Source organism: Bombyx mandarina, chromosome A1 (genome assembly GCF_030267445.1).
Source record: "Bombyx mandarina strain Sakado chromosome A1, ASM3026744v2".
In the NCBI taxonomy this organism is placed as follows: Eukaryota; Metazoa; Arthropoda; class Insecta; order Lepidoptera; family Bombycidae; genus Bombyx; species Bombyx mandarina.
In genome coordinates this window covers 9,528,454-9,550,482 of record NC_143234.1, presented here as the reverse complement: position 1 = coordinate 9,550,482, position 22,029 = coordinate 9,528,454, and the positions used below count along the sequence as shown (strand labels likewise).

General features: G+C 37.1%; 1 protein-coding gene across 20 annotated transcripts in view; it reads left to right on the top strand.

Annotated features, from left to right (window-relative positions):
• PMCA (plasma membrane calcium-transporting ATPase 3) overlaps positions 1–22,029 on the top strand; it is a 192,483-nt gene that overhangs the window by 56,163 nt on the left and 114,291 nt on the right. For 3 of the 20 annotated variants that reach the window (XM_089739576.1, XM_089739570.1, XM_089739580.1), the window contains exon 1: positions 3,644–3,992. The exons of 13 other annotated variants lie outside the window; for them this stretch is intronic. The gene's annotated coding sequence lies outside the window, so the exon portion shown is untranslated. Of the gene's footprint in view, positions 1–3,618; positions 3,993–22,029 lie in introns of those variants that run through there. 4 more of the 20 variants (XM_089739565.1, XM_089739578.1, XM_028188567.2 and 1 more) reach the window with 4 other exon arrangements.

Here is a 22,029-nt window from a genome sequence, read left to right as displayed (position 1 = left end):
TCGTTTTGGAAGATGTATGATGATCCAGTTAGTCTGAGATAAAAAGAACGCTCCAGAGACGTTTTTATTACAATTTTTTTTTATTGCTTAGATTCGTGGACGACCTCACAGCCCACCTGGTGTTAAGTGGTTACTGGAGCCCATAGACATCCACAAAGTCAATGTGCCTCCCACCTTGAGATATAAGTTCTAAGGTCCCAGTGCAACGACTGCCCCACCCTTCAAACCGAAACGCATTACTGCTTCACGGCAGAAATAGGCGGGGTGGTGGTACCTACTCGTGCGGACTCACAACAGGTCCTACCATCAGTATTCCACAATCCACAATTCCTTTACAAACAGCCTACTGCAGTGCGGGATCGGTTTCCCACAGTGCAAAAAGTAATGATCTGATGCTGACGTTTGACTTTGATCCTTTTAAATACTACTACACTGTAGATATTACTGCAGCATATTAAAAATTTCTTATCAAATTTAATAATGCGGTATTTCTACGTTATTTGACAACAGATTAATCTGTCTGAATTTATTTAAACAAAGTGCTTGCTTCCTACTATCAAATCAGATAGTGAATATGTACAGCATAGCAACACGTAAATAGGCGGGGTGGTGGTATCTACCCGTGCGGACTCACAAGAGGTCCTACCACCAGTAATTACGCAAATTGTAATTTTGTGGGTTTGATTTTTATTACACAATGTTATTCCTTCACCGTGGAAGTCAACCGTGAACATTTGTCAAGTACGTATTTCATTAGAAAAATTGGTACCCGCCTGGGATTCGAACACCGGTGCATCGCTACTAGATACGAATGAACCGGACGTCTTATCCTTTAGACTTCTGACCACGATGACTTCTTCGTCCAGTCAATTTCTTTTTTTTTATGAAGTAAGGGTTACTGGTGACCCGGAGACCTTTCCAGTTTCATCAGGACAGGTGGGTGAGCAAAGGCTCAGCCAGGAGGGGTGAGTTTTGCTGACAGCTGTGACAGACACGTCGAACTCTTCGCCGAGTTCGACGAGTACCGTTACCGGAGTCCCTAAGCCTGCTCCTAGTCTTAGAGCTAAAGGCGTCTAATGCAAGAGTCTGATGGATCCGTAAGGACGTGTCTATGGCGTCGACGGTGACTGACTTCTGCATGATCAAGATTCGAGTAGTAGTCAACGGCGGCAACGATAAGGCGATTATCATGAGAATTTCGGTGTAGTTAAATAGCTTTATACCCTGAGTTACTCTAAATTTTTATTAACAATTTACAAAGCGTATTGCCACTGCTAAAAATAAACCCAAAGTTTACAGTCTCATTATTAATAAAAGCAGTACATATTTGGCATGTTAATTAATTTTGATTTTTATAAAGTTAGGTAGTAAAAAATTAATCTTAATTTTTAAAGTCAAAATTTGCTAGCATATAGCATTTCTATCGAGATTAATATGGTATGCAATACTCGAGGAGATTGCAAATGGATCCCTAGATTTTGGTACGAACAGAGCATCAAGGTGACTATCGGCGACCGCTGCCCCGATACCATGATTTTGTATTAAGTAAGCCAGCTCAAGGCCTACTGGTTACTGGAGTACGTAGACATTATATATTATTACAAATGTTGTCACCCACTTCGAGATAAGTTTTTTTTAATTTATTTTACACAGGGAACTGTTTCGTCATTCAACCGTAATTTTGATAAAAACTATACAATGTCCAGTGACATGTCCATATTAATCAATCTACAGCGGACTTAGTAGATATTGAGGCACTCTTCTTCTTCAAGATATGTGATCAAAATTTCAATTGGATTAATAACGGTTGTTCCACTCATTAAATCGACGCGCACAACTGATATTATTATGTCACGTAATTTTTTTTTCTTTTTTACCTGGTTTTTACAGGTACCAGATAACGGAAATAAATGTAAGATTTTTATTATACACATACATATATTTAATATACATCCATAACCCTGGAAAACACATTTATATTTATCATACAAATATCTTCCCTTGGCGGGATTCGAACCCGCGACCCCCTTATGTAGTGACTATGTCACTTACCACTACACCAGACGGTCGGTAAGTTACAATACAATTCGACTACGTCTTAAAAGGGGTGGGGATATTCACGCTGTGATATCTATGGATCCCGTAAACCACCTAACATCAGATGGACTGTGATTTCGTTGACCTAAATAAAAAATAAAAGTACACTGAGTGAAAACACAAGACAATATTGTAACTAGAGTAGGTTCCTAGATTATTGAATTACCGAAAATAGTTATAAATTTTCTTTTATTTGCGTGAGGCTTGGCCAAATAAAGAGAATTAACGTAATAAATTAGAAATAATAAAACTCAAAAGTGATTCTCAACTTTTGTGAAATAGTGGCGCCATTTTACTTCTTGGCTTCGACATACACTTTCGATACCTAGAATCCTTCCTTCTTTCCTTTTTCATGGATGCTAAACGGTTAATAAGTCATTAAGTTTAAGCTAAAGAAACGCTAAAATAATCTAAATAAAATAGTCAACACGACTTGAGACTGCGTTCCCGCCCAAAAGTCACCATAGATTTAAATGGAGTTCATCATAGTCATAGACAGATGACAGACGCAAAAGGCTTTTTACAAGACGTTACACGTTCAATCTGCCGTCAAGCTAATCCCTAATTTTATTGACATCAAATTGATTTAAACTTACAACTTCATTAATTTGGTGGAAAAATATCCAAATGAAATTTCCTAAAAATTATCTTACAAATTAAAAAAGCTTAAAACCAGTTATTAAACATTATAATATATGTAGTTACACTAAATTTTTGTTGTCAGTACATTTTCTCATATCACGTTTCCGGACAATGTACTTACTAGTATTAGTTTACTAATATAAGTATAAATAGCCGGTAAATAACGATTGCGTAATAGATCCGCTACGTTAGTGTTAAATGTCGTCTTCTTGTTAAATACATTGTGTGTATTGATATTCGTCATTTATAGACAATAATTTCAAAACACATAGGTAATGAAACCGCAGGAAATAATATTAATAATTTTAAAGAACGTGAGGACATAAGTCAAATCAGTTTCTTCATGTTCATTAATTTGCAATAGTATTAACTGCATTTATCACTCTGTGGTCAAGAAAATCATCATCAAGTTGGCAATGCTGAAATTTTACTATTTGCGCTAAATTTTGTGACTTGATGACCATACTAAATTCGCGAGTAGAGTAAGTGAACTAACATTGACGATACCAGAATTCTTTTGAAATCGATCGGTTAATACAAGCGCAGGGCTTGTCATTCACTGACGTCGTACCCAACGACCGACTGACGCATGCGCGTCTGGCCAACGTCTATCCCGCACGGATATAGATGAATATTCGCTTGTACACATTTTCATAGAGCGCGCTGATCTCTTTAACATGGCTGCATTATTTTATCGTTATAATTTACGTTCGAGTGGTTATATCTCACTTTTGTCGCATCGTGATATAGATAACGTTGACGTAAGTATTATACTTTGTCAAATTATCAGATAGCGCGACTGCTACTACTAAATTCGAAAATTAAATTGCGGCAAAACCGTGCCATAGCGATTAAACGAAAGTCGCGTAGTGCATGGCTCGCATAGCTATCGTGCGCGATCGCGTGTGCTGCCCTCGTCGTCTCGCCACTACTCTTGTCAGTCAGAAAGCGGACACGGTACGTGTGGTCGCGTGATGAGTTGGTGCTCGTAGTATTTTAAGTTTGACATTTGGCGCGTTTTTCATTTAGGTTTATTAGAAATAATTAACGAGAAAATCATAGGTTTAAGTTAGTGCAATCTGTGTATTTTCTATTTATTTCAAGTGTTCGACTAGTATTTCTGTGAATTCCTTTGACGTCGGCTGTGAAGTGGCAGAACGGGCTCGTGTACTTAGCTGTGTTGCTTAAGTTTTTGTGGTTTTTCTCTTTTGTTCGTTTTCGGAGGTATTCCACAGCTGCCAAACACGACTAAGGTAAGCTTTGACCATATAATATATAACGAGACATCTGTATTGTGGATGATGACGAATTTTCTTCTGTAGTTTATGGCAGACAATCTCAAAACTCGTCAAACGTGTTCCGAATATAGCTTGATCATGTTTAAACCCGCAAACTCGACTAGTTAGAGTATAAAGTAGTTATTTAGTGATTTTCCCTTGGTGGCCGGGCAGTAACGGTGCGGACAGCTGTGAATGCGTAATGTATAAAAATAAATACGGTCGCATTATCGGTCTCTAGACACAGTCTTTGCTACGGACGTATTATATTAGCCGAATACACGAACTATGCATCGCTAAATCGCATTAAAATAGGTTAGTTGCACTGAGTTCAACGCCCACTCGAAAACACCGGCGTTCTTGCAAAATTAAATTATTATTATTATTAATAATTCAATAAAATATAATATTCATTCTTAAAAATGGTAACTGTATTTTAATTAGTAAAAAATACTTTAATAATTAATTAAATATTGTTTATAGTCTTATGAAATTCCAAATCCAAGCTGCTCTATTTGAAAAGCCATCAAATGTGTGTGACAAGGATGGCAATATTCAATCTACATTCTTATCAATTATCAAGCATGTGATTTATGTAATACTATCATTATTATTATGTTAACATTATGTGGACATTGAAAATTGATGTGATCTTTTTGTATTAATTATAAAAGAGAAAAATTGAATTCATATAATTAGACAGGTAGGTGCTGTGTACCTGCTTATAATTTTTATACAAAATATTTAAAATGAAATATTTTTTGCAACATGTGACACAAGTTATTTAGTGTAGGTAATTATGCTACACCAGACTTGTATTAATCTATCCTTAATGTACTTCTACTAAAACATATACACATATTTCAATCATTAATAAATGCCGCTTAATTTACATAACAAAAAACGTTTTACCTATAACATTCTTTTCAATTGTAGCTATTATCAATTCAGTTGAATTTCAAGCATGCAGTTAGCCCTATGAGAAGTGACTGACATAAGTGGACAAAATAATATGAACAATGATAGAAATACAGCCCAACTAATGCTTTCATTGAAATAAATAAAAATCGACAGAATTAAGATATCTTTTTTAGAAATTAATTTAAACTAATTATCGCAAAGTGAGTGATAATTTTACGTGAGTAAAATGGAGTAAAGCTGTGGTACCCCTGTACACTGGTTAAACCAACATCAATGATAAAAATTGTACCTCCACATTTCACGAACACACTTGTATATTACAAACTATTTATGTATTTCAAGTGGTTTGCAACTAATAGACGTATTTTGAAATTTAGACTGACTACAACACTAACCAGTGCATTACATAATCTCCGTTACAATAGTTTAAACATTTTTCACCCCTGTTAGATTAGATATCTCATAGATCAATAGAAATCATCCTACCCTTCATAGTTGTAGTGAATTCTATAGTATCCGGCATTGATAAAAAAGGTCAGATTCATTGATTTCCGAGTTCTAAGAGTGTGTTGTGTGTGTATTATGTTTGAATGTAGTTCATAATAAAAATAATAGCACACTTTTGTAGTAAAAATTGTATAAGATATAAAGTTTTTTGACAAAATTAAAGCAATAGTTAGAAAAGAGAATTGTTTAATTTAGATGCATCATTAAATCTTACTTTAGAACCATAAAGTTATTTTTAATTATAGCTTTAATTCTCATGAATAAAATTCATGACATTTCTTTAAGCTAGGGCATCTTCTTAGTGATAATGTAAGGGAATGAATTATCAGCCTTGAGTTCCAGCTTCTGGTTTCATATTAGTCTGCGGTATCTTCATTTATTTTCTTACCGAGTTCCATAATTCCTAACCTATATTAAGTACGGCTTCTGAGATGCATCGTAAGTCTGTTTCGGTGGACACAATCTCCCTGCCAATTTAGTCACAAAGCGAATGCCTACATCGTTTGGAAGTGTAATACAGTCTATAGTGTGAAAGCAATTAAGACATCAGTTCTTATGTCTCAATGTGGGCAATGGTATACCCATTTTTAGTGTCCGTTATTCCTGGACCAGACACCGCTCTGCTTAACTTGCCAAGTGACAAAATATACATAGAAAAAAACAATCCAACTGAATATCATCGTACCATACAGCAATACAAGTAATAGATATATAATTCTTTTAGTATTAGCCTTTTTTATTACATTAAGTGAGTGGATGAACCCACAGGCATCACAAGTTCTAATTCTCAATTGTATTTAATACCAGTTAACTTTGCGGTAGCATTTGTCCATATACGCTACCCTATATATAATCTATAAATCCTACCACTAGTAAAAATGTATCTAGTATGTTGATATATTTGATTTTGTCAGAAATAAATCTTATAGCTTGTGACATGCTACAACTAATCCCAGTTTACCTGCATAGTGAATGGGGTTACAAAAAATCAGTTATAAACACATAAAAAGTCAAGGCGATCTACCTTGTCAGACCGAATAAAAAATAAGATCAAACATTACACGCATCAGTCTGTATTTTTTTTTTTATATCTTTGTACATAATTGTATTGATATTTTGTTTGGCCATCTGCCAGTATGTAATATAGGAGCTCGGAATTAAGTATTCATTCATTGCTATAAATCTTTTATATGTTATTCATAAGCGAATCGCAGGCTCGATTTTGTCCTCGTTTCTGTATAGCGTATGTATCGAGCGCGCGTTGTGACCGTAGTGTTCTCGTTACGAGGGCGGACCATATTTTATTGCGAGTGGTGAGATCATAGTTGTGCGATCGTTTCATTTAACGGTGTAACTTGGAGTTCATGCTTCGGATCTTATTTACGTATTGCTTTAAGAGATTCGTTTTCGCTAATCCACTTTGTTTTGTACTTTCGTCTCGACAATGTTTACTGAGTATGGAGAGATTGAAGTCGACTATCGCAGAGGAGTTTGACTTTGGTCATTAGCTATCGGGAGGATCGGCAATATGCATTCAAGTTAGAACTTAATTTTGTGTATAGTTTACGGTCATTCGTAATCGACATTGACCCTCCTTGTAAATATTCAAACGATATTTGAAAGGATTCCTTTACGCTCTAGGTTTTCTGACGTTCATAAGGTAACCATTTGCGCTGGCCGTATTCACTTCTGCCACGTATTTTTCTGACTAAAATAATACACATGCGAGCACAATATTAAGAAAAATAAATAACATTCCACGACAACAAAGCACCAAGGATTTGGCAATGCACTTTATGTAACGATCGAAGAAAGGGGTGCAGTGACTAGTAGGAGCGCCAGGGAGGGGGGCGATGCGACGTTTTCAGCTGAAATATGGCGATTAGACGGCCGTTACCGTACCGCGACCACGGTCCAGATGCCTTTAATTACACGACCGAATGCGATACGAAGCTAGTCCGGTGTATTTCGGAGCGTATGCACGATCGTTCGCAGCCGGATAGCGTCACGGGCGCGTGCGTCACACGAAAACGCGAATAGAAAAATGGTGACCCTCGGAGGTGATGACGTCACCGGCTTTGCGTGACGGACCGTCTCACATTACCCGATTCCAGTGAAATTATGAGAGGAGAATTCTTGTCGGTCATTCCTCGCATAAGACCACACACGGCTGTTGACGTCATTGTCGTGACGACGAATTAATATGTATTTTAATAATGGTATTGAAACTAATTCGTATATTAATTAAATGTCATAATGGAACAAATTATTTAGAAATAAAGCACTTAATTTTCACTCTTGACCACAAATTCCTCCAATACTTAAACGAGAATGATTACACGCACATAGTTTGTTTTGTAATTAAATAATGACACAGCTTATTTAGTTATGTTATTGACTGTCGTTAAATTACATCTTATCGTTTATAAATTTAAGAAAATGAACTTGAAGATTTGAGATTAATATATTTATTACAAATAAAATGGATTGCTGTTCGTTAGTCTCGCTAAAACTCGAGAACGGCTGGACCGATTTGGCTAATTTTGATCTTGAATGATTTGTGGAAGTCCAGAGAAGGCTTAAGAGGTTTAAAATAAATATGAAAATGCTCGGAATTAAATAAAAATAACAATTTTGTTTTTCCTATGATGTCCCCCCCATCGGACGGATTCCTTTTGTTTGTTTTAACTTTATTTTATACAATAGTTTAGGTCTTTTATTTATCGATTGAGGCACTACGAAGTCTGCCGGGTCAGCTAGTTCCAAATAAAAAATTATTACAAATAAATATTAATCTGAAATGGTAGTGCAAGGTAGAGGGGGAAGAGGTTTTTTTTTTTTTTTTTATTGCTTAGATGGGTGGATGAGCTCACAGCCCACCTGGTGTTAAGTGGTAACTGGAGCCCATAGACATCCACAACGTAAATGCGCCACCCACCTTGAGATACAAGTTCTAAGGTCTCATTTATAGTAACGACGGCTGCCCCACCCTTCAAACCGAAACGCATTACTGCTTCACGGCAGAAATAGGCAGGGTGGTGGTACCCACCCGCGCGGACTCACAAAAGGTCCTACCACCAGTAAAACCGACCGAAGAAGACATGGATGCAGTGTGTGAATGACGATATGAGAGAGAAAGGAGTGATTGTTGAGCTGACGGCTGACGAAGAGAATGGAAGAGAAAAATTAGCTGTTCTAGTGGGATAAGGCAGAGAAAAAGAAGAAGAAAAAAATTTATTACAAATATACGATACACAGATAAGGACACCCTGATCTATCACTTTGATACATATTTATCTCGAACATACATATTATTATGTATTATGTACATGAGCATAATCTTTGATTTACAAGTACTTACAGAACCGACTCTGTTGTCACAAATCTTTTTTTTTTTAAATATAAACTTTGAATATAATTACTAGGTTTTGGATCGGTCTTTAGCGGATTTATCTGAGACCTGACACCGATTGACGTATAATAATAATTATTATTATACGAAAAACTGTACATTGTTACTGCAATGACGCATTAAAGTTATAATAGTAGTAACAACCGTGAACAAACCACACACGATCATATTTGGCCCAAAGTTAAATTGCCATTAACTTTTGAATTTTTGCATACATTTCAAGGACCGTTGACAGTACAATCATTGTACATTCGTGTAAAACTTACCAGGATAACCAGGGAACAACTAAATGTTATTTTAAATTTTAGTTTCCCTGTTCATTCTGCCTCTGTTGAAATACTTGGGCGTAGTGCCTCTCTGATGTTTTCATTTTCCATCATACTTGTTATCGAATGACGTATTTTATTGGACTTATCTTAACGTTCGAGTTTATTAGTTACACATCTTTAGTCTGAATTGCAAATGTACCTCTAACTAACTTTTCCTACCTAATAACCACCGCTTTGAAGACCACAGCCTTCTTGATTGTGTAGTTGGGTTATTTACCCAACTATTGAGCTTACTGTTCAACCGGTGTAAAGTGGTCATCGTATATAGGGCACCACAACATGAATGCCGCTATCCATTTTGAGACATGAGGTCTAAATCTCTTTTGTTAAGTTACACTCTCAGTTATCATACTGGAACTCATGACTGCTTCGCGAACGCTTCCCTTATGGATTTCAGTACGGACTACCGTCAATAAAAATCTATAGGCGATTATATGAGAAAGATCTATGGCTACAGCCTATGAATTAAGATACGATATAAGTGGCGATATTCACATTATAGACTATAGGTTCCTATCCATCCGATTAACAACGAACCCGACATTAAAAGGAAACCTCGGAAACTGGGTTCGAGAAGAAAGCTAAATTATTAATGGCGGTTGTCCGAGAATATCTCAGTACCAAAATGAAAATAGGTTTATCGTTCTTTAAATTTGATAAAAAAGGGCAAACATCCCCTATGATAAACCGAACAAACCAGTCAAATCTCTTGCCCCACACGTATCGGATGCACTTATCGTTGACGGCCTTATCACCAATGAGTCATCGGGTCACGGGTGACACATTAAACTACTCCATCACCAAGGTGGGTGTAGTGACGACCTTATAATTAAAAGGTTAAAGACCTCAACTGTGCGACTCTCTTGGCCTTCACGGAACGCGATCATGGAAATAAGCCGGTTTTTTTTTTCTATGTTCAATTTCGAGTCACCTTGGTTTTTTTAATTAGACATGTACGTATGCGAGCGAAATGAAATAAGTAGTAGGTACGTGTTAATATATTAATTTATTTTGATAACGATTAGTTGTACAGCTGTAAACGTATGCTTCATAGAGGTCATGTGGCTTCTTTTGTATTTATCGACGCCAGTCGTCCTATTCAGAATGTATGTTATTAATAAATATAAATAAGTTCCTAAGCTAAAGTCTGAGTGCGAGCCAAAAACTTACTCAAATAGGCCGAGTCGGTTTGATGCCAAATAGGCATAACTGAAACCTTAGGCTCGCTTCGGTGTAATATAAAATGAGGCCAATTGACTCATATGACATAACTTGTCAGGGAATTGGCTTCGCTGTGATCATCTTAAAAGAATCCGGCCAGCAAGCGTCTTTTATTGCAGACGTAACATACCTAATGTGTTCCCTCAGGTCACGGTATACCCACTCCACTAATTTGTTTATCACTGAAGTGGTTTGATTACGTGCGACAATCGGTCATTGAAGAAATAAATTAAATAACTAAGTAAGGAAATAATATGTCGATTCATTTTAAGCAACTGGATTTTTTTTTCTACCTGTGCTGATAGCCTTGAGAGGCTATTTCAGCTTCACCCTAACGTGTGTAGGTGAGCTCACGGGGCACAAACCGGAGTGTTGCTAACACTGACCCTAGCAAGAGCAGTGCTTCGCAGAATCTACCACAGGATAGGAGACGCGACCCACTGAGAAGATCGAGAAACTCAGTGGGCTGTGTCTATGGGTTAATTCGCTCGTCGAGCCCTTCGTTGCAAGCGACGGGTTCGACGAAGACGGTGACCGGTGCTTGTGGTGCCTAAAAGCACCGTTAATAGAGACTGGAAATGTGTTTTATCAAGAAACGAACAAGTAAAAATTACAAATTTGTGATTTAAAACACTCAATGCGCCGTTTTAAACTCCTTTTTAAAGTAATAATATCCAACCTCTTTATCATATTAAATTGTCACGCTTATGTGCTGAGATGTAAATCAAGGTTATTTATTTATTTACTTCGTTTAGCTAAATACGCAAAATTTCCCAAATGTGAAATATTCATTGCGATTTTCAACTGTTATTTACTGCTGAAAGAACATTTCAATTCGTGTATGTTATAGGGGTGATGTGAATTAATATTATGAATCGCACCAAAATTGGCCAATCAGTTTACCTTTGGATGTTAATACCGCTAAATTTTAAATGTATGTTTTTTTTGCGTGTGGGAGTCTCGAAGGTCAACTAGTTTCTGAGTGTGTAATTCAATAAGGTCACAAGCGAAGACAATGGCACGTAAAGTTTTCTTAGGCAAGCATAGCATACCTTAACGCCAACACCTTAGAGTCCAAAATACGCAAAAATCTTGACGTTTTGATATTCATATATCTAAGTAAGATTTACAAGAATACTTGTAGTTTTTTGTGCGCGGAAATGGGCGTTCCGATGTTCGGTTGAGCCACTATTGAGTTAAATCAGCTTCGTGTCCAAAGATAGCGATGATGAATAATTCTAGGTCAATGACTTAAGTTAAAATAAATTTTAATTTATCAAGAAACGTAAAAGGAAAGACGAGGCCCATTGAGATGAGCTGCCACAGATTACCTTGAGACATGAGATCAAAGTTTAAAACACTGTATTTAAAGAATATAATTAGTTATTTATTAAATGATAAAGTATAGATAAGTCTAGTGGTTCGAACAGCATTAATTAATTAAAACTGTTTACTTGTTTCGCAGAATTTATCCATTAAATAAATTAAATTTAAATTAAGGAGAAAAAAAAATTTTTGGGCACGTTATGTAATGAGCACAAATTCGATGAGTTCACGGGTAGTTTTTTATTTTATTTTAAGCGCTTCGTGACTCGTGACACATCTTTCATGGTTCATCATCAAAGCTACCTCATGGTATTGTTATTAAAAGTACACGCAATTGCAAAGTTACGTGTTGACATACTCAGAAGTGGGTGGAAATTAAACTGATAATTGCGTACATCGACACTACTACTAGATTATGTCGTGTTTTTATATTCACGTGTGCGAAGCGTGATTATCTAAGAAAATGTGAATCAGTTATACGTAGCAGGGAACCGGACTGCTCATATATTTTAAAATTACCGCACAACTTACATACCGCGTACTCTATTCTGTAATCTGACGTCATTTCCGGCTTAGGTAAGCGCGTTAAACCCTTATCTTCATTCTTACATATTTTTTTTTACCTTATTAATAATGTTCCCAATATTTGCCCGAACAAACTGACAGAAAATAATTCTAATTATCGCTGGTCTATTTTTAATTACTCTTCTTTAACTACCCCCTTATTGTTTTTAATACTTTTCTTCAATGTACAAATAAATTTTTCTACTGTTGCACTATACATATGCTACTCAACAGAGACAGGTCGTACTATTGGTTCATTCTGAGCGAGCACGTAATGCGTCATCATACAATTTAATAAACATGATTCAAGTAACATTATCTGTATACTCTTTGCCTATTTTATGCCTCATTATTCGCATCTATTAAACGGTAGGCAGCGGCTTGGCTCTGCCCCTGGCATTGCTGAAGTCCATGGGCGACGGTAACCACCCACCATCAGGTGGGCCGTGTGCTGGTCTGCCTACAAGGGCAATAAATAAAAAATATCCCATTTACATAATGGTTCTCTATAATAATTAGGCCGTTTTGTTATTACTTTTAAGTAGCTCACAAACCACCTAGTGTTGAACGGATAGCAAATCCCATTTTAAGAGTCTTGTTTACATCAGGTACGGTATAACTGCTCTATTTCTTTTGAATCCAGAAAACTTTTTTGTTTGGCGGTAGAATTTGGTGGTGATGGCAGCCCGTGTGTGTGGCTTAACCAACAGACTTACCCTCAAGACATGCGATGCCTTTATGATGTTATATGTTGATAATTATCGATTAGAAAAAAATCTAAAGTATGACGTCACGGTCCAACCAACGATAAAACTTGATGTAATAAAGATGATTCCTAAAAGCATTGTAACTGATCGCTTCATTCACACGTCTCACGTGGTCTCAGTGATACAAGGCGCGTAGCTAAAAGCCGAGGGAGGACATCTAGTTATTACGTCGCTATCGAGTTAATTTTTTTTCACAAATTTTTTTTTTATTGCTGAGATGGGTGGACGAGTTCACAACCCACCTGGTGTTAAGTGGTTACTGGAGTGGTTACATCTAAAACGCAAATGCCGCCACCCACCTTGAGATATAAGTTCTAAGGTCTCAAGTACAGTTACAACGGCTGCCCCAGCCTTCAAAACGAAACGCATTACTGCTTCACGGCAGAAATAGGCGGGGTGGTGGTACCTATCCGCGCGGACTCACAAGAGATCCAACCATCAGTGAATCGCACACAATCGGTCACAAAAAATTTCACGCGTTGATAATTTTTGTGACCAAGCGTCAGTTCAAAATTGAAAGATCGTATTTCAATCTAAAACACTTCGTTAATTCCAAACGGGCGTCTGTCATGCAAAAAGGGAAATCTATATAGGTATTAATACGTGAAGCAAAAACTTTGTATCCCTTTTTACGAAAATTGCGCGGACGGAGGAGTATGAAATTTTACACACTTATAGAGAATATAGACAAGAAGTGCACAATGCTAATATTTTTTTAAAATAATGCATAAAAGATACGTTAAATCAATAAAGAAAACATTACACACACTACATACCATGTATTTGACGCACACACGCATACATACTATTTATTGTCAAACTTTTGTTCTTGACGTCTGTTGTCAAATTTAGAATAGATTAAATATTGTTTGTCTTTGTTAATATATTTTTTTATAGTGTACTCTTGGCGAAGTTTGTGATTATAGAAGTATAAAATACAATCATAATAGTATCCAAACTTACAATTCCAAGTAATTATAGTCGAATTTCGACTACTGCGGGATCTCTAGTAAAATAAATTGGACAGTTGTAATTTGCGCTTAGAATACTTAGATCTGTCAAAGCAAGCTTGCTTAGTCACATTTCTCCTCCCCTTAGTTAATCACGTTCGTCGTTAACCGATATATTGTGGATCAATAGGATCAGCTTAATGGGTGTGCGATGCAAGAAATATGTGTCGATACAGAGCAAGCACTATTCGTTGTTGGCTTTGTTCTGTCGGCATCGAGAACAGAGCTCGTGCAAAAATTGAATATTGCAAACGCTTTCAAATGAAATTTCACATAGGACCGCTCGTTGCTTTGATTGCACAGAAGGATTCGTATTGGAATTTTTTTTTTGGATGGAAACGTGCTTCCCGAGTTGAACGTGCTGGTTTTATTTTCAGCTACAATTACTTATGAGTGTAACGAACCTGCCATTTGTGACCATTTAATATTTGGCACTCGAGCTAATGGCATGGTGTCGGTGGTCAGTAGAAAACACTAGTTGCCGTCGCATTGGAGATAAGCTTGGCGGTGGTGCCAAGCCGAATAGGCTTTTATTTTTTATTGTTTAGATGGGTGGACGAGCTCACAGCTCACATGGTGTTAAGTGGTTACTGAAGCCCATTGACATCTTAAATGCGCCATGTGGCAGAAATCGGCAGGGTGGTGGTACCTACCCGTGCGGACTCACCAAAGGTCCTACCACTAGTGTGTATAAGCAGGGCGGTGGTACCAAGCCGAGTAGGTTTGGAATATGTACTGCATATTCTTAGGATCTAAGTGCTAATAATGTATACTATATATCTACTAATAATCATTATAGACGTTTGTAGAAGTCTTCGTATTGACGGTGCATACCCGATCCTTCGGATCTGCGGACTCTGCGATGGTGAACAGTCGCCGTCGCCCAAAATAAGTCATATCGGATCCTCCCGATGAATCATCGGTGCTTTTACGTACCTCAAGCACCGGTCACCGTTCTCATCGAACCCGTCGCTGGAAGTAAATTAACCCACAGATGCAGCCCACTGATTTACTCGCCTGATCTTCTTAGTGGGTCGCGTTTCCTACCCGGTGGTAGATTCAGTAAAGCACTGCTCTTGCTAGGGCGAGTGTCAGCAACGTCACTAGGTTAGAGCCCCGTGAGCTCATCTACTCATACTAGTATGACCACTCGAAGTCACTAAAATATGTAGAAGAAAAAAATGACACTGAGAAGAACAAACAATCATCGTCTTCTGGCCTAAATCTTGATTTCTATGTTGGAAAAATGGGTTAAATGTTTTATTTTAAACTTAGATATCTACTACATATAGTATTTCCAGAATTCCCATTGTTCAGTAGAATAGAAAAATGTGTAAAAATTACGAATTGAATATTCAGATGTAATTCACAAACATTGCGATTAAGTGAACGGTATTAACAAAAAAAAACCTTACCTTGACTTGAATAGCTTGAAGTGTGAAATACATACATTTAGCGTGTTTTAAACCAAGATGACGCTCATGTCTGGCGATCTGCGTGTGATTATTACTGATTTTGTTATATAATATTCTGTGTTATTTAATAATGGTATGGCGGTATTCTTAATGAACGGTACAAAAGCTGGGAAATACAATGTCTTTCATGTTTTTTTTCCTGCCTTTGCTGATAGCTATAAGAAGCTATTTCAGCTTCACCTTAACGTCTAGGTGAACTCACGGGGCTCAAACCGGAAGTGTTGCCAACACTGGCCCTAACAAGAGTAGCGCTTCACAGAATCTAGCACCGGATCGGAAACGCGACCCACTGAGAAGATCCGGCGAGAAACTCAGTGGGCTTTTGATTTTCGATGTCTGTTTATACATATTATTATATACAATGAGATATACATGTCCTGAAAAAAATCTTGCTATCTCTCTCACACACCCGCACCGTAATAGCGATGACGTCAAATAGCTAAGAGAAGGTTTTCTAACGTAATGAACGTTAAATGAAATCGTGTGTAGTTTTGTTCTTGGGGTCTCGTGCTCTGGAATAATATATTTAGATTAACTATTTATAGAAATAGCCTCTTCAAAAATGCTCCCCTATTATTAATCAATAACAGATTTGTATCGATCATCATATACATAGCACAATATTTTGAGATTAATGTTGAAATTTGGCTATAAAATTAGATGATATTTTCTTAAAATTGACTTTAATACTTGGAGTTAAACATAAATAGGAAAAGATAAAACATTTCAGTACCGATTTCTCCTCTGTTTGTCAGTTAAATTGACAATCTTTATTGTTATTAATATTATTTTTTAATAGTCTTTATTTTTCTTCATAACAATTAAAGCCATGCACTTAGCTTTCTTTAATCACTAAAATAGTTTTTTTTATTGCTTAGATGGGTGGACGAGCTTACAGCCCACCTGGTGTTAAGTGGGTACTGGAGCCCATAGACATCTTCGAAGCAAATGCGCTACTCACCTTGAGATATAAGTTCGAAAGTCTCAGTATAGTTACAACGGCTGCCCCGCCCTTCAAACCGAAACGCATTACTGCTTCACAGCAGAAATAGGCGTGGTGGTGGGACCTACCCGCGCGGACTCGCAAGAGGTTCTACCACCAGTATAACGACAATTGTACTTAATCTAAATAAAACTAAACGTAACTAATAATCATAAGTAGGTACATCAAAAGCTCAATCTCAGACAAGCTCAAAAGTAACCTTTTAGCTTATTACAGTTTAGCTTTCATCGTCAAACTTACCACGTCGTATGCCTAAACTGCACCTACAATAATAAAAATCTCGGAATCTATTCATAAATTTAACAAGCGCTCCTTGGGTAGTAACCGTCGTCTCTAGAACGTTCTTGAGAATTCCAGAAACTTCGATTGTATGAAGAAATGTGTTCGACGGGCGTTTCTAACTTGCAAGAGTTTGCTGCACGTGATTTGTGAGTTTAAGAGAAACTCGCGCGTTTTAAATTTATGGCTGCCCCCAGAGCAGGAAATCATAAAACTCAATAGAGAGTTGGAATCGAACTGGTATCATTAAAATATTCCCTAGTATGCTTTTTCGATCAGAGAATTTAATGAGACCTTTCAGCAATGAAAAAAATGAACTTAGTCGGTTTTAATGTAGTTTTAAAAATCATTTTTAGCGTGTAATTGGAAGCACAAGTCCAACCAAACTGCTTCAAGAAACCTCAAGATACTGTTACTTTTTATCAGTAATATTATAAGTAATGTTATAAAAATAATATAAAGAGAATTGTTTCGGCAATATTTCTGGTGGTACGACCTCTTGTGAGTCAGGTACTACCACCCTGCCTATTTCTACCGTGAAGAAGTAATGAGTTTCGGTTTGAAGGGTGGGGCAGCCGTTGTAACTATACTGAAACCTTAGAACTCGTATCTCAAGGTGGGTGGCGACATCTACGTCGTTGATGGACTCCGGTAACCACATAAAACCAGTGGGCTGTGAAGCTCGTCCACCCATATAAGCAACAAAAAAATCAAAACTCAACGAATAACGTCATTGTCGTCCGTGTCCAGCAATACTGTACTTCGAACTTCCTATAGTTTCTTTTTATTACTTAGATGTGTCGAGGAGGCCGTGACCAGTTAGTGTTACATGGTTAGCGACCTTGAGACGTGAGTCCTAAGACTCAGTTTTAAAGTACCACGGCCGCCCCAGCCTTCAAATCTAAACACATTACGCAGTAATTGGGTAAATAAAAAATTGTGCAGGTTTAATTTTTATTACACGATGTTATTCCTTCACCGTGGAAGTCAATCGTGAACATTTGTTAAGTGCGTATTTCATTAGAAAAATGTTTACCTGTCAGCGGGATTCGAACACCGGCACAGCTCGATATTAATGCACCGGCCGTCCTAGCTTTTAGGCCACGACGACTGCAAGGCTGTTGCTCACGTTTGACCAATGATAGATTGTAATGTATTTAATATTTCGTCATTTATTTTTAATTTTCTTTAATGATGAGCTAATTCAATATCAGCTGATAACACAGTTTTCGTAATAATAATAATAATTGAAGTGTCACATAAAAATATATTATACTTAAAAGGTTGTCTTTTGTTCCCAGGTAATACGCTTTTTCATTGTCTGTACACTTCTAAACTGCTTTAACGAATGGATATCGGTAAGTTTTAGTATAAATAAAACAGAGGGTAGAAAATGATAGCATTTTTTTTAGAGATTTTATGACCTGGTAACTGAAACCTTTAAGTCATGTCTTATTTTAATTTATATTATTCATATTTTTATGAAAAATTGTTTTATGGAGTGAAATGAAATGAAGATAATTAATTTGAGACACTAATCAACTGGGATGAAATTAAATGAAATGAGATGAGATGATATGGGATGAAATATAATCTCAGTAAAATGGTGGTCATTTACTAAGAGTTTTTCAGTGGACTTTTTGGAGGATCCCGAGAAGCTACGTCCAGCGGCTTTGTTTCATTTTCCCACATTTGTGCACTTTCACAGATATTAAACAGTTAATAAACCACCATTGATAAACATTTAAACCCAAAGAAACACAAAACAGACAAAATAAAACAAATCACACAACTTCACTCCTCGCGTTCCCGCCAAAAAGTTGATAGCATTTTCAAAAACAAATCTTCGTTTACCATACATTAAAACAAATAACAAAAGTATAAAATCATTTCGTAAAATGAAATTGAAGTCTAATAATAACGTAAGAAATAATTATCTAAATCGTATTTCTAAAATCTTAGCCTAACAAATTAATACGTAAAATGTATGTTATCACTATACATTGACGGAGATATTTGTGAATTGTTGAATGTATATTTGTTTTTAATTGTGAATTTTGCGCAGTTTTTTTTTTTTTTTTTTCAAGAAAAAAGACTATCGTAATTCAGTTCACATTACTCATTATTCATTCATTTCTACCTTACCGTGATTTTGTATATACTGACCTAATTTCGTCACGTGAATCTAGACAATCACTATCTCCTGTCATTTAATGTCGTTTGAATCAATGATGATGGTGGACCTAAATCCATTCAAAATTAAAAATTCTTAAGTTTTCATCGATCCTCTAAATTTGTAAACTTCGAAGCAGTGAGACCAGAAAGAATTAATAGAAAAAGAATCATTCAAAAACTGACTAAATATAACAATGCATTACTAAAAACAACGGTTATATGATGTTAATCTACTTAAAATTAAAATTCAACGCCTCACAAAAAAAAATCATTTTTGATTCATTGATAATTTGAATATTCGACTCAATCAATCAACCTCGCGAAATATGAATATTATCATTAAAATTATATAAGTTTATTGGATTCACATTATACCGTATTGTTTTTTTCAATTTGATTTTTCTTCCGTGTTCTCTTTTAATGAAACCATTGATATTTTTTTAAATACGCGTCAATTTTACTGGTGGTAGGACCTCTTGTGAGTCTGCACGGGTAGGTACCACCACCCTGCTTATTTCTGCCGTGAAGCAGTAATGCGTTTCGGTTTGAAGGGTGGGGCAGCCGTTGTAACTATGCGAGACCTTAGAACTCATATCTCAAGGTGGGTGGCGGCATTTACGTTGTAGATGTCTATGGGCTCCGGTAACCACTTAACACCAGGTGGTTGTGAGCTCGTCCACCCATCTTAGCAACAACAAAAAAATACGTTCCTTTGGTCAGGGATTAAAAAAAAATTCATCGACTTCATAATGAGATTTGGTGGAATTACCAGGTAGGCAATAGACGCATATGCCATGACGCATGTTACCGGTCCGGTATTAACGAAATGTTTTTAATGTCTCCTCAATCGTGGTTTCCTTGAAATTTGAGAAACTAAATTTATTTTTATTGCCAGAGACGACTGCGACGAGAGCTCAAAAAAAAAATCGTCTGCATTCCGAACAGCTAACTCCCACTTTTTGTATAAAGTCAATGAAACTTTTATCGATGTCGTAGAAATGTACAGAGCATTCATCAATTCAGCCTATAGCTGACCGCTGCTGAATAATTTTTTTTTTTTTTACCTGCCTAATCTGCATAGCCTTAGAGGCTATTTCAGCTTACCCTAGCTTGTGTAGGTGAGCTCACGGGGCTCAAACCGGAGAATTGCTAACACTGACCCTAGCAAGAGCAGTGCTTCGCAGAATCTACCACCGGGTCGGAAACGCGACCCACTGAGAAGATCCGGCGAGAAACTCAGTGGGCTGTGTCTGTGGGTTAATTCGCTCGTCGAGCCCGTCGTCGCAAGCGACGGGTTCGACGAGGACGGTGACCGGGCTGAATATAGACCTCTCCAATCGACAAAGTATTTGGATATTGTAAAATTAATAGAACTAGTGGCCCCGCAGTAGTCGAAACTCGACTATAATTAATTGAAATTATAAGTTTAAACATTATTATGGTTCTATTGTCAAACACTATTATAATTCGATAATATAATCGCAGTATTCGCCAAAACTGCACTATAGATCAATAATATTAAAGACAAACAATATTTATATATTTACAATTCCACCACAGACTTAAAAAATAACAAAAGGGTCCCAATTGACAGTAAACAAAGAGTATATTTTTATGTATGTGCTGTGTCAAATACACGGTAGTGTGTGTAATGTTTTCTTTATTAATTTAAAGCATCTTTTATGCATTATTATTAGCATTGTGCACTCCTTCTCTATATTCTCTATAAGTATGAGAAGTTTCATAATCCTCCGTCCGCGCAATTTTCGTAAAAAGGGGTACAAAGTTTTTGCTTCACGTATTAATATGTAGATGAAGAGTTCATTACGTGGACAAGACAGGTCGTGGTCGTGCGATTGTACCGCCTGATTCCATCTCCCCGCAGCTTTAAGTTCTCTAAACAGTCGAAGTCGTCGTGCCCAAAGAATAAGACCCGGTAGGCAGCGGCTCGGCTCTGCCTCTGGCATTGCTGAAGTCCATGGGCGACGGTAACTACTCACCATCAGTTGGGCCCTATGATCGTCTGCCTACTAGGGCAATAAAAAATAAATAAAAAACACCCAGTGCATTCTTATCAAGCGCTTCGACTGTGTCGCGGTCAAATCTTATAGACTGGTACCAAATCTTCTAATGAAATGCGCATTTAATACATGTTTCCGAATGACTTCCACAATGAAGGAATAACATCGTGTAATATAAATCAAACTCGCAAAAATTATAATTTGTGTAATTACTGGTGACTTCTTCTGGTGGTCCTGTGTACTGATAGATGCCGTCGCCCTGCGTATTTCTGCTGGGAAGCAGTCACGTCTTTCTATGTGAAAGGGGTGCTCAAAGAGTTCGAAATGATTACCTGCTGTCTGAACGTTTAAAGCAATAAAAATTATACAAACTACAGTGGCTCGGTGATCCGCAAGTGATCTTGGACTCCGACACGAAATATCTCGACAAAAAATTGTACACAATTAAAACTTTTTTAACTGAAACATTTGGATTGACATACAATACACAGCTTCATGATCGATACCTTGAAACAGTGTTTCCGTACCCCTGATTTGTTTTGATAACTGTCGAATATGCCATTCTGACGCCCAATGGTTATTGTTCAAAATCTACGTAAACATTTGATCAAAAATACCTTTAATTTTTTATTTTTTTTATGATTGAAAGTTTACTGGTGGCCCGAAGGCCTTTCCAGTTTCACCAGGACAGGTGGGCGAGCAAAGGCTCAGCCAAGAGGGGTGGGATTTGCTAACAACTGCCCGAGCGCCTCCGAAGGAGACCTAACAACTCAAGAGCAATTGTTTCGCGAATGAATCTACTACCGGATCGGAATCGCGACCCGCTGAGAAGATCCGGCGAGAAACTCAGCGGGCTGATGCATGGGTTAGGTTGCACGTCGACCTCTTTGTCGAGTTCGACGAGTACGGTTACCGGGGTCCCTAAGCCTGCCCCTAGTATTAGAGCTGAAGGCATCTAATGCAAAGGTTATTGGATCTGATGGATCCGTAAGGACGTGTCTAG